Source organism: Oryx dammah, unplaced genomic scaffold (genome assembly GCF_014754425.2).
Source record: "Oryx dammah isolate SB20612 unplaced genomic scaffold, SCBI_Odam_1.1 HiC_scaffold_5, whole genome shotgun sequence".
NCBI classification, from domain to species: domain Eukaryota; kingdom Metazoa; phylum Chordata; class Mammalia; order Artiodactyla; family Bovidae; genus Oryx; species Oryx dammah.
The window spans coordinates 81,452,077-81,464,944 of record NW_024070189.1 but is presented as its reverse complement, the minus strand read 5'-3'; positions in this window follow the sequence as shown (position 1 = coordinate 81,464,944).

Genomic DNA, 12,868 nt, shown 5'->3' with positions numbered 1-12,868 from the left:
GTTTAAATAACACAATGCATTTTCCAATAACACCAAAATATGAAATCGTTTTTGATAAATCTAACAAAATATGTGCAAGATTTATATTTGAGAACCATAAAATAAAGATCATAGATTGGAAGAGCTAATATTAATAAGTTAATTTTCAAAAATGTTCTTTAGATTTAATGTCATCCAAATTAAAATACCAACAAAATGTTATATATGAAAATTAAAAAAAAAAACACAATACAAATGAACTTATTCACTAAGCAGAAACAGACTCACAGACATAGAAAACAAACTTATGGTTACCAAAGGGGATAGTGGTGGTGGTGGTGGATATATTAGGAGCTTGAAATTAACATATACAAAATGCCATATATAAAATAGATAAGCAGTAAGAACCTACTGTATAACACAGATACTCTATATCTTTTAAAAACCCTATATTGGAAAAGATTCTGAAAAACAGTCCTGAAATAGACCCCCAAATATATATATATATGTTCAATTGATTATCAACCAAATTTCCAAGGCAATTTAATGGAAAAATTAGTATTTTCAATAATTATTGTTGGAAGGATGGAGCCATATGCAAATATATAAATGTCAACCCGTGTTTATGCCTTAAGCAAAGTTAACTTGAATTGTAGAATCATAAACCTTAATATAAAACTTAAAATTATAACAGTTTTTAAAAAAGCATAGGAGGAATCTTAGTGACCTTAAGTTAGGTGAAAACTTCTTATGGCAAAACACAAACTGTAAAAGAAGAAAGTGATAAATAGAACTTCAATATTACCTTATCAAAATTAAAATTGTCTACTCTTTGGGAGACACAAAAGCCAAATGAGAGGATAAGATTAAAGTAATTGCAAAAACAGATATAGATAAAGGACTCATAAGCAGAAAACATAAAGAATTCTCACAACTGAATTGAAAAACAAAAATACCCATTAAAATATGGAAAAGAAGATTTGAACACCAAAGAAGATAAACTGACAAGAAATAAGCATATGAAAAGAAATTCGACATCATTCAGTTCAGTTCAGTTCAGTCGCTTGCTCAGTCATGTCTGACTCTTTGCAACCCCATGAACCGCAGCACGCCAGGCCTCCCCTGTCCATCATCAACTCCTGGAATCCACCCAAACTCATGTCCATCGAGTTGGTGATGCCATCCAACCATCTCATCCTCTGTTGTCCCCTTCTCCTCCTCATTCTTTCCCAGCATCGTGGTCTTTTCAAATGAGTCAGCTCTTTGCATCATTAGTCATGAGGAAATTGAAAATTAAAACTATTAAAAAATACAAATATGCATTTATAATGGTAAACTTTTTTTTTTTAATTAAAGAAAAAATAACCACATGACCACATCAAATGCTGTCAAGATGTGAAGCAACTGGGACTCTCTGAAACTCTCATGAATTGTAGGAGGGAATGAAAAATGGTACAATCATTTTGGAAGTTTAATGAACAGTTTCTTTAAAAGTTAACCATATTCTTACCATATGAATCCCCACTCCCAGGACTTTATCCAGGAGAAATAAATACTTGTGTATGTGTGTGTGTGTGTGTGTGTGTGTGTGTGTATACATACACATTCAAGAGGCAAAGTACTTTATTCCAAAATGTTCAAAACTAGAAACTACTCCAATGACCATGAACTTATGACTGATAAATTATGGTACACTCAAACAATGGAATGCTACTTACTCGTAAAGCGGGAAAAAATGATGGGTTTATTTAAACACAAAGATGAATTTTAGATGCATTATGCTAAGTGAAAATATCGATTCAGAGGCAACATTCTACATCATTCCATTCATAGGATACTGTGGAAAAGACTAAACCACAGTGGCAAAAATCAAACCAGTGATTGCCATGGCGAAAGGCAGGGAAATGAATCGATCACAAAGGCGCATGAGGGAACCTTTGGGAATGACAGAAACCAGGTTTTTATATCTTTATCATGGAGGCAGTTACATGAGTGTTCGTCAAAATTCATAAAACTGTATACTAAAAAGAGAGAATTTAACTGAATATAAATTTACCTCAGTAAACTTAACTTGGAAAAAATCAATTAAGGATGAATATGATATAATTTTTACATTTGTTTTTAGTAGATAACTGACAAACTGGGATCATTTCAATGTCTAAAATTGAACTAAAGAGACTGCTATCAGTCTTTGCAACAACTGTTCTATAACTAAATCAACCTTACTCATGGAGTAAGTAAGCAGCCTTGAGGATCCTAGCATTAGTACATAGGTCTACTAATCCTTAGTGGTCCCTATAGCTTTGCACTGTGGTCACAAATTCTGATTTCTTGGCCTCTCACTTGCCTTTTCCAGAACTGGCGGCTATCCTTAGGAGAAATTGTCCCCAAATGCTGGGGTTCATTTCTCTAAATGTTTTATCTCTTTATTGATCTTATTCCCATAATTATTTGCTCTTTGATAGTTATCTTGTATCTTTAGGCAGTTTTAATAATAATAAAGTAAATTATAATATAATAAATTATAGTAAATTATAGATATAATAAATAAAGTAATTATCCAGATTGTCTAGTCATTCTTGTGTGTGTGTTAATCTACCTATTCCATCATGGTGCAGGGGAGCTCTGCCATTTTCAACATTCATCTTCCAAGGCTGTCTTATTCCCATTTCTAATCAGTAGGGAAAATGTGGATGTTTAGAGTAAGGGCTTTTTGTTTTGTTTTATTTCTTTTTGATCTATTGACATCCATGCTTACTTTCCACTGTAGAAACTTTAGTCTTGACCAACATCTCTAAGGAATTTGAAATGCAGCTGTAAATGACAGCCCAGGAAGAATGAGAGACCAACCGCAACCACCTCTGACATGTGAGGTCACCAAATAATATTCTAAGTTAATTCTTTGTAGCTCATCGACTCAGAGATCTGCTCTTCATTTTAATCTGTAGGATGATAAATGTTTTTTCTTTTCATGCGGTATTTTTTTCATATGCTTCATGATGAATCTTTAAAATATATCCTATAATAAAGAGATATTTATCTGGTCTCAACCTTTGAATACTCTTATGGCTTCTGACCTATTCTTCCTCTTAGAAGATCGTACTCAACTCCTAGTCTAACTCTCAGAGTTAGCAGGATTTTGGCTGCTACAGTTCCGCTGACCCAAGGTGAATTCCTCACCTGCATTTGTGTTTTAATTCCTGAACATACAGCACCACCTTCCAAAGCAACCCACTGACTCTCTGCCTAGATTTCTGCAAGTTTCAGTGGACCATCTCTTAGTGTTCAAACTCAGAAAGTACAGCTAGTGTGGAAGGAAGGTGGAGACAGCATTGTGCTACTCCAGAATGTAGCGCCCTGGGTCCCTAGAACAGCTGTCAGGCTTTGTTTTCAGCACAGACAATTTTCTGAGTCAGGGGTAAAGCAGTAGGAAAGAAATGTGGGGACTTTACTCACTTTTAGTGGACTGATTTCTATTGTTTCTAATTGTACAGAACCTACAAGTGATTTTATTCCTTATTCTTTTAAATCTTAGACAATTGGAAACTTGTAGATTCTTGTATTATTAACTTCAAATCCAGGTTTGGTGACAACCAGTGTGTATTCCATCTGTTCTGAATTTGAAAGAAGACATTTTAGTGGGAAAATTGGGAGAAGCTAGGTCAGATGACTGTTTTCCACAAAACATTTTAAATCAAGATATCGTGTTTGGATTATTTTACACTTTTTTTTCACCACTTAGTCTTGAATTATCTTTAGAAAAAATTCCAAATTCTTCAGCCTCTCTGAGGTTTAAGAACACTAAATTTAAGCCTCTCTAATGTCTGTAGTACTTGGACAAACAAGATAAATAAAATCAAAGGCATAGCATTGCAACTGTGAATTACATTATGCATTGAGAATGATTCACTATCTGGCAAGCCATAAGAATAACAAAGAAGCATTAGAAATACTTGCTACTCAAATCTGCACAAATTTAAAAAGCTGTATCACATATACCAGAGGCCACATTTTGTGTCAGTGACTGTTAAACTCTGGATGCAAAATTTTAAGCATAAAAAGGGAATATAGGATTATATGACTATGAAACTTACTTTTGTGAAGTTGTTTTGTTTTTAAACCCAGTGGTTCAATTTAATGTGTTTTATTTGTGATAAAACGATAAAAAGAACACAAGAAAAGGTTAACCACTTAATGCGTTCTAAAAAAAAGGTGAAAATGAAGCAAATTTTCAACTTTCATAGTTATTATTTGTGGTACTATAATTATATCCACTAGAATAATCATTATAATTCATATATATAGTTGCTCTCATCCTTTTGTGGCATAAAACATAATGATCCTTTCCACATCTACATAAATAAACCTCCCCAACCTGTATCTTTACGAATCACTGTGACATAGCTCCCAAACTAGACACTCCATTAAATTGATGAGTAAATAAATTAAAAGAAGTAGCCATCCTTCCTAATTTATATGCTACTTAAAGGTGCTATAAAACATAACTTCCTTTTAACATTTCCAGGCACCCCACTCATCTAAATTAAATAAAATTCACATATTTGATGGGTAGAATATGCTATTTATATTGATGTATCAGTGACTGCTTCCTTTACAAGTGGCTAGCCCCAGTCCAGTAAAGCAAACACAGAAAATGCATGATTATTCCACATTATCAGCAAACCTGTGGATGCATGTTGCTACTACACACACTGACAGAATGCATTCCTTGTGTCTTGGAATTCCACATGCAGCCAGAGAGGAGGAGCTAGTTCACATTTGCATCTTTAAGTACAGTCTGTGTTGTCATGTTTCTTCCATGTTTTTGCTTTTTATTAGGATTTTGCTTGTTTGATCCTCTGTGCGCTGGATGTTGTGTTTCTCGTTCTTAATACGAATGGTATGTTCTTAAGAGGCTATCCTACCAACAAAATTACTGAAGGTCTTGTCTCTACCTTTTAAGAACAATATCCCACTTCATCTCACTTCATTTTCCTAAATTCACTAGGCCTTTGTGGTTTTTTTCCCATGTGTTCCTTGAGAAGCTTGGCAGATTTGGAATTTTATGAGGGGAACTGCACTCCAGTTTTCTTTTTTTTTTTTCAAATCAAGCTTGCAGAGAAGTTTTTTTCCTGCTGCTCTCCAGGTTTAGGTCACCAGCTCTCAGCAGAGTGTTGGGAGCCAATTAGAGTGCGTGTTGGGGCCTCAATGCCCTCTTCTTTCAAACATTGCTGCTCTTTCTGAATCTGCTGAGCTTTTAATGTGATGTTGAAATCTGCTCCTGCTTGACTCCTACAGCTGGTTTTGATCAGGTTCCTCTAAAGAGGAAGTTTCAATTAGCACAGCTCCAAATGTGCTCTGGAGGTATATTTTTATGACTACTCAACTAATAGCACTCTTTGTTCCTAGCGGTGTGTGACTCTTTAACAAACCCAGCCATTCGTGTGAGTCACCAAGTGACTTTACAGCAAGGCTAGGCCTTGCCAAAACCAGAAGAATGAGGCTGGCCAAATTGAATTAGTGGTTGAAACACATTAATTTATGCTAGATAAATGTTATTGTGGTCCCATGGGCAAGTCCTCAGGTCGTAGGCTTTATGAACTATTTGCAGCAAGAGGCCTTGTGGCAGTAAATCAGCTCTCCTGCAGAACTTTACAAAGGACGCACAGCCCCTGACTCTGTCCTGTTGCCTTAAATTGCTTCCGCCTCATACCACCCCATCGCTGTCTTCTATGGAGACAGGTCACCATTTTGTACGTGTTTTGTTATATTTAACATATAAGCAGCTGGATTAATGATTTGTGTTGGCTTTGCCTGACTCCAGTGGAGACGTGGCCATCTATTATGTCTGTGGCCCTCGCCATGGGCAGCTGTGTGTTTATCATTCCAGACTGCAGATCTCAGTGGGTACAGAACTCTGGCTTAGCACCAGCTTCCGGAGTTCGTGCAGCTGTGCGTGCAGTGAATGGAAACCTTGATGCCTCAAACACAGCACACACCACCAAGTCCTGACAGGGCTGTTTGTCTTCTGGGAAGAAATTAGATCCACTTAAGGCTGGATTATTTCTAGAGTAAGAAAAGTAGAAATAAGTGTTTTCTGGCTGCAAATTGTGGCAAGTGAGAGATGATGCCAAGAAAGAATTACGCATAAATAATAGTGTTTAAACTTGTTTTTATGTGTTTAGATGTATTTCTGCCAAAAAACTGACAAGGCCTCTTTGTTGGCATTTTTTCAGAGAGAGACCACTCGCACACAGAACATTTTCTTAATAAATAATTGTAAATCATTGCTGTCTTGGCAGGTGATAACCGGTTTACCTTAAACATGATCTCTTGCAAAATTTAGGGCAAACAACTCTCTGGGCAAAGAGTGATAAATCACTACCTCCCCTACTTCACAACCACCAAAAATGCCTGTGCATCAGTCCAGGCTTGGCAAATTTCATGCAGTGGATAAGGGCATGGGCTTTGGAGTAGGTTTAAATACTGATTCTACCTTTCATTGGATTTGTGATCTTGAGTAAAGTGCTACTCCCTGTGTCTTCACATGTAAAATAGAGAGTGTTAATAATAATGAAATTCATAAATGTTAAACCATCAAGTAAATGGGGTACAAGGTAAACTCTCAACAAATGATAGTCTCTATTAATTATTGCTGTTGTTATTATTGCTGCTGATCGAAAAAAAAGAAAGTCTCTGCTTTTATTTCAATTCTCCAGGGCTTTTGGAAGGACTACTAGCATGCGAGACATTGCCTTTTCTTGCCGTGATCTGTCTTGACCTGAAGAATATTCCAGGATCCTATTCTGTTCAGCTTCTGACCTCAGCCTATCTAACTTTTGACCTTCCTCTACTCCACCACCTTTGATTTTTATGCTTGAGGACAGCTTCTATGACACTCATCTTAATATGAGAGCATAACAGGTGCTCTTCACACTTTTGGTGAATTCAGTTTCATGTTGACAGATGCCAGTGTGTGTGTGCTTATGTGTACAGACTGCTCCAGGGGAAAATTTTCTCCAAAATTCAGCATAAATTCCCAAGATTAGACAAGATATCTTTCTGAGATTTGAAAAAATGCTGTTGCCCCCTTTTGCACTGGAGAAGAAAACAGAAAAATTGCAATCTATTCCTAGAACTTTTAAGCTTTCTGAATTAATTCAGTGCTATGAATGTTGCCATAGCTGAGTTCCCAACTGAAGCTCATTCAGTTGTTTGAATTGAATCTTTTGATTTCTCTGCAGTCATTATCAAGTTACTTGACTGATTTAAAAAGCAAAAACATAAATTTAGTCAAAACTTTCTAACCTATCTGTGTGTATAAGTACATTAAGAAATTTTTATTTGTCTTGCTTTTCATTTTGTATTGTAGCAGATCGTAGGTCTTCTCAAATTAAAAAAAAATGTCTATAGTAACTTTTTCAATATATACTTTCTAAATATTACATAAAATGATGTACACAGCTTATTGTCTCAGGACCAAGCTAACTTCCTAAGTCATCAAACAGAATTTTTCATCCTATGGGCTTTTTACTGAGTTCCTAAGGAAAGTTACAGTAGCTTTCACTTTTCTGCAGGGAATATGTTCCCAAACAGCCCCCTCACCCCACCCCCTACATGAATGCCTAAAAGCTTGGATTGTACAGAGCTCTCTCTATATATTTTTTTCCTATACATACATACCTATGATTAAGTTTAATTTATAGATTAGGCAGAGTTACAGATTAACAACAATAAGTAATAATAAGACAGATTAGCATTGTATTGTAATAAAAGTTATATGAATGTGGTCTCTCTCTCAAATATCTTATTGTACAAATTTAATGCCTTTTCTATCTTAACTAAGCACTTATCATGCACTGTTGCCATAACTTTTGTAGTTTGAGGTGTGACAGCAAAATTAGCACAGAATTTCTTTTTCCTTCTTCACCATTTCATAGGTAAGAAGATTTATTCTTACAAAGATCTTAACAGCCTCAGCATACAGCTTTTTTCTTCCTTATTAAGAAGGTATCTTTCATCTTTTCATTTAAAGGAGGCACTGCCTGGCTTCTCTTTAGCAGATTGGAATTGCCAGAATCACTACTATTGGGCTTTGGGCCCTTTGGTAAGTAAAATAAGGATTATTTGAACAGAAGCTCTATGATAATACTTGTTGATCTGATAACACAAGCCTGCTACAGAAGGTACACTGGACAAGGGGATGATTCATGTCCTGAGCATGATGGAGGGGAACCATGTGAGGTTTCAGCATGCTACTCAGAACCTCCTAAGATTTAAAATGTTTTTATTGTTTAGTCACTAAGTCATATCCAACTCCTTGCAGCCCCAATGACCACAGCACATCAGGCTCCTCTGTCCTCCACTATCTCCCAGAGTTTGCTTAAATTCATTTTCATTGTGTCAGTGATGCTATATAACCATCTAATCTGCTGCTGCCTCCTTCTCCTTTTACCTTCAGTCTTTCCCAGTATCAGTGTCTTTTCCAATGAGTTGTTTCTTTGCATCAGGTAGCCAAAGTATTGGAACTTCAGCTTCATCATCAGTCCTTCCACTGAATATTCAGGGTTGATTTCCTTTAGGATTGACTAGTTTGATCTCTTTGCAGCCCAAATCCAAAGTTCAAGTCCAGGTCCAAAACTTAAGAATTGTTTATTTCTGGAATTTCCATTTAACATTTTTATGGATCATGGTGGGTAACTGAAATCAAAACGGCACAAAGTCAAACTGTGGATTCGGGGGACTCCTATAAGCATATCAAATGCAGAAATAGTTATAGGCCTCAACACCTGGGCTTTTCAAAATTCTGCTATCCTTGATACTAAAAGCTCCAAAGAGCAGGGATGCTGGCTGTCTTCTCACTGGTTTAGTCTCAGAGCCTGGAACAGTCCTCTGACACACAAGCCCTGAAGTCTTTGTTCAAGTAGTTTTCTAATTAACGAGAAGTGTTTGAACAATAAACTAACTCTTATTTTTTCTCCATATTTCTAACTTTACCATCAAGTCTTTTATACTATTGAAACCACCTCCTCAAGGATCAGGATTTTTCTGTGTATAAAAAATAAAGCAGAACTGATAGTATAGAGTTTTATAGTAAACATAGGGTGAAATTTGCATAAGAATTGGTCTCATCCCAAGGATATTGAGTTTTAAACTAAAACCAATAAATGTGTTTTTTGTGACACATTCTGAGTGGCTCAAAAATCCTAAGACAAATTCTTGGTATAGTAACAAGCTATAGTTCAGTGTGTAACATCACCAAGAGCATCTCTCTGGGGCCAGGAGTCATGGGGGTTCATATGCTTCCCGTGGAGATGGTTAATCAATAAAAGTTCTATGTTCGGGATTTTGTACATTTTGTTAATTAGGCCAAAGCAATAGGCCTTTGTGGCAATTATTCAGACAGTGATGTAAAAAGGATAGCCTGACAAACAAACCTCCATAATCCACTTACGTCTCACAGAAGCCAAAGGGTTGGAAAAGCCTATTAACAAGCTCCCTGTCTGTCTGTTTGGAGACGTTGTTAAATCGAGAGTCTCAGCACCTGAGGCGGTCTGTTAATAAAGATCGTTTGTAGCAGATTTCTGTTCTATTAAGAATGGACATAAAACAGCATAATTTAAAACATGTCAATAACTCAAGGCAAAAATGCCAAACATAGTCTGTTCTGTCTTCATAAAATGGAGCCAAGTATACACAAGAAAAGTGCCAGAAAGGCTTCTGCTGACTGAGTTTAGAGACTGTTCATGATGAATAATGTGATCCTTCAAGTTAAAACAACCTCATGGGTGGGTATCTCTATGTCTTTTCTGCACTAAACCCAAGGGATCTTTTCTTTTTAAGGGCCAGTGAGATTTCTAACCGCTAGTCCTACAAAATGCCTGGAAGCTGTGGCAAAGGCCAAACCTGTGCCCTTTGCCAGCCTTGTGAATTCATCATCTTGTGAGTGCCACTTGTGAGTGCTTTTTTTTTTTTTTGCTTCATTCTTTTTATCATTCTACCATGTGGCATTTATAGGTTGTTTGGTAACAGATCTTTATAGACTCTGAGCTAGGGTTGAGAAGTCTTAGTAGATTCACTAAAGAACCTAAAACCATAGATCACCCATGGCACCTCTTGTTTTACATGTTTGATTAAATATGCTAGTCATTTCAATGGCTGTGCTGTATTTTCAACACAAAAGCAAGGGCCAGCAAGGCAACATTTCTCCTGCATTTATCTGGCACTTACTCTTTTAACAGTGTTGAGGGCTGATTGAAGGCATTCTCAATGAGTGCTTTGGGAGAAGGGGAAGAGAACATAGAACAGATGACGGTGCCTTGCTATAGATGTGGACTAAACCCTGCTGCTCCTAACAGGCCCCTTGATTAAAATTTAACATGCTGTGTCTCCCACAGCAGGCTTGGGTGGATGGTTGAGACTGAATGATATGATCTGCTCTATAAGAAGGCCTCTCATGAACTAAGTGGTGGTTTTAATTAAATCCAGTAGGTTGAGAAGAGTGGTTTGGCAATTTCAATTGATTTATTGTGTTTGTGACTTCTGGGCCTGATTTATCGTATTGACTTGCAGAATTGTTTTTGGACACTCATCCTATTTTTTTTTTTCATTCTGGTTTAGGAACTCACAGCCTATAAATATGTAGCATTTTAAGTCTACTGATTTTTATATCTCTGTGTATTTTTCTTATTTTGGTAGGATGGTGAACTGTTGAATCCATCTTGTTAAAAATGTAACTATTTGAAAGCAGGAGGTTTGTGCATTTGTGTGTATGATCAGGGCTGCTTGAAAGTAGTGTATGGTTGAAATTCATTATTATTATCCCACCTACATTTGTAAAAGGAGAGATTGAGGGATTTACAAGCTTTTTCCCTTTAATTTAGTCTATAAATTGATCAATTATTTGTTCTGTGCTATTATGGCTTTCTAAATTTTAAAATTTTTGCATGCTGCTATATTTAAAACGGATAACCAATTAGGACCTACTATATAGCACAGGAAACTCTGCTCAATGTTATAAAACTACCTAAATGGGAAAAGAATTTGAAAAAGAATAGACAGTATGTATAATTGAATCACTTTGCTATACACTTGAAATCAACACAATGTTGTTAATCAACTATAGTCTAATATAAAATAAAAAGTTAAAAATAAATAAGTAAATAAAATTTGGATTTTAGATATAAATGTGAACACTAAGTCATAGAAAGTTTTCTTTTAATTCTGAAAATTGTGAGCATGTTTAGCTGGATGTTATAGACAAGTGTTCCCTAGCCTACATCATATTATAGGCAACTCAATTTTAGAATGTCTCCACTTCAGACTCCACAAAGCATGTATAAGAATGGATGGGGAAAGGGAGAAGGGGAGAGAGGAGTCAAGCTGCAATTTCTGCCAAAGGAGCGGGGCAGGGAAGCAAACAGGTCCCAGTCAGCTTGAATATTTTGCTAGTATACAAATGGTGGTTGCACATCCCATAACACAAACATTGTAATGATGCCCTGGGTTCCCAGCATTATAGCTCTCTATTTCCTATAGGTAAGGCCTTATCTGGACCCCCAGTCAAGGTTCTGGAACAAATTAGAGAATTTAGGGAATTCTAGGTAAATTTCTCTGGCACCCCACTCCAGTACTCTTGCCTGGAAAATGCCATGGACGGGGGAGCCTGGTGGGCTGCAGTCCATGGGGTCGCTAAGAGGCGGATACGACTGAGCAACTTCACTTTCACTTTTCACTTTCATGCATTGGAGAAGGAAATGGCAACCCACTCCAGTGTTCTTGCCTGGAGAATCCCAGGGACGGGGGAGCCTGGTGGGCTGCTGTCTATGGGGTCGCACAGAGTTGGACACGACTGAAGCGACTTAGCAGCAGTCGCAGCAGCAGGTAAACTTCTCAAGCAATTCAACTTCAGTCCAGCTTGTGGCTAAGCTCTCTTTATCTTCTGCTTTAGGATTAGAGGTTGAATGCTGCCATTGTTCTTTGTAGCCAGCCTGTAAGTGAAGTTTAATCTACTTAGAATGGCTTCTTATTTTTCATTCTTGAACCCACATCTCTGTCTCTGTAGATGATCTTATTTGTCTTCTGATTCGTCTCCAAAATATCCAACATACTGCTTTGAGCCCAAATTTGGAACATATCTGATACATAACTGTTGCTTGTTGTGGACTCCACTGATGATCACATACTGTCCAGATGTGCTCCAGCTGGATCTACCAACTCAGTGTAGTCTGTCCCATTAAACTGGGCTCACCCTTATATAAATGCTTATACCTCTTAATTATAGCATGATATTTAGTCATTCTTTTAAAACCATGATTTGTTTTTTTCATTTCCTTTTGTGGCGTTATCAGTTTAAATATAAAATGATTGCTCATAACTATTTAGAGTTGATTTGAAAACTTTTACCCTATTCTCCATGGTACCTGAGTTGCTTCATATTAACTCATGACTTATACTTGTTCTCTGGGAGCTGTTTAGTAAAATTCTTCAAATTGGATGAGATAGGATATACAAAATGAAACTCAGTCCTAAGAGGCACTTACTGATCATCCACCTATATTTCAAACATAAATAGGCATGGATATTAGCCCAGCATAATATCTGCTGGGAAAGATCTCATCCATGTCAACCCTAAGTAGGAATAGGAAATAATTCCAAATTTCTTTTTTTTTTTTAAATCTTTGTGGAGATATACTTTACATACCATGAAATTCACCGTTTAAGTGGTAAATTCGATGATTCAATGTAATTAAATGGTACAATTCAATGATTTTTAATAAAATTCTATAAAATGATACAGACATCACCAAAATCCTAGTTCAAAACATTTAATCACCTCAAAATAACCTTATCTCAAAGAGATAATTAGTTAAGATTTTATGTGGGATGT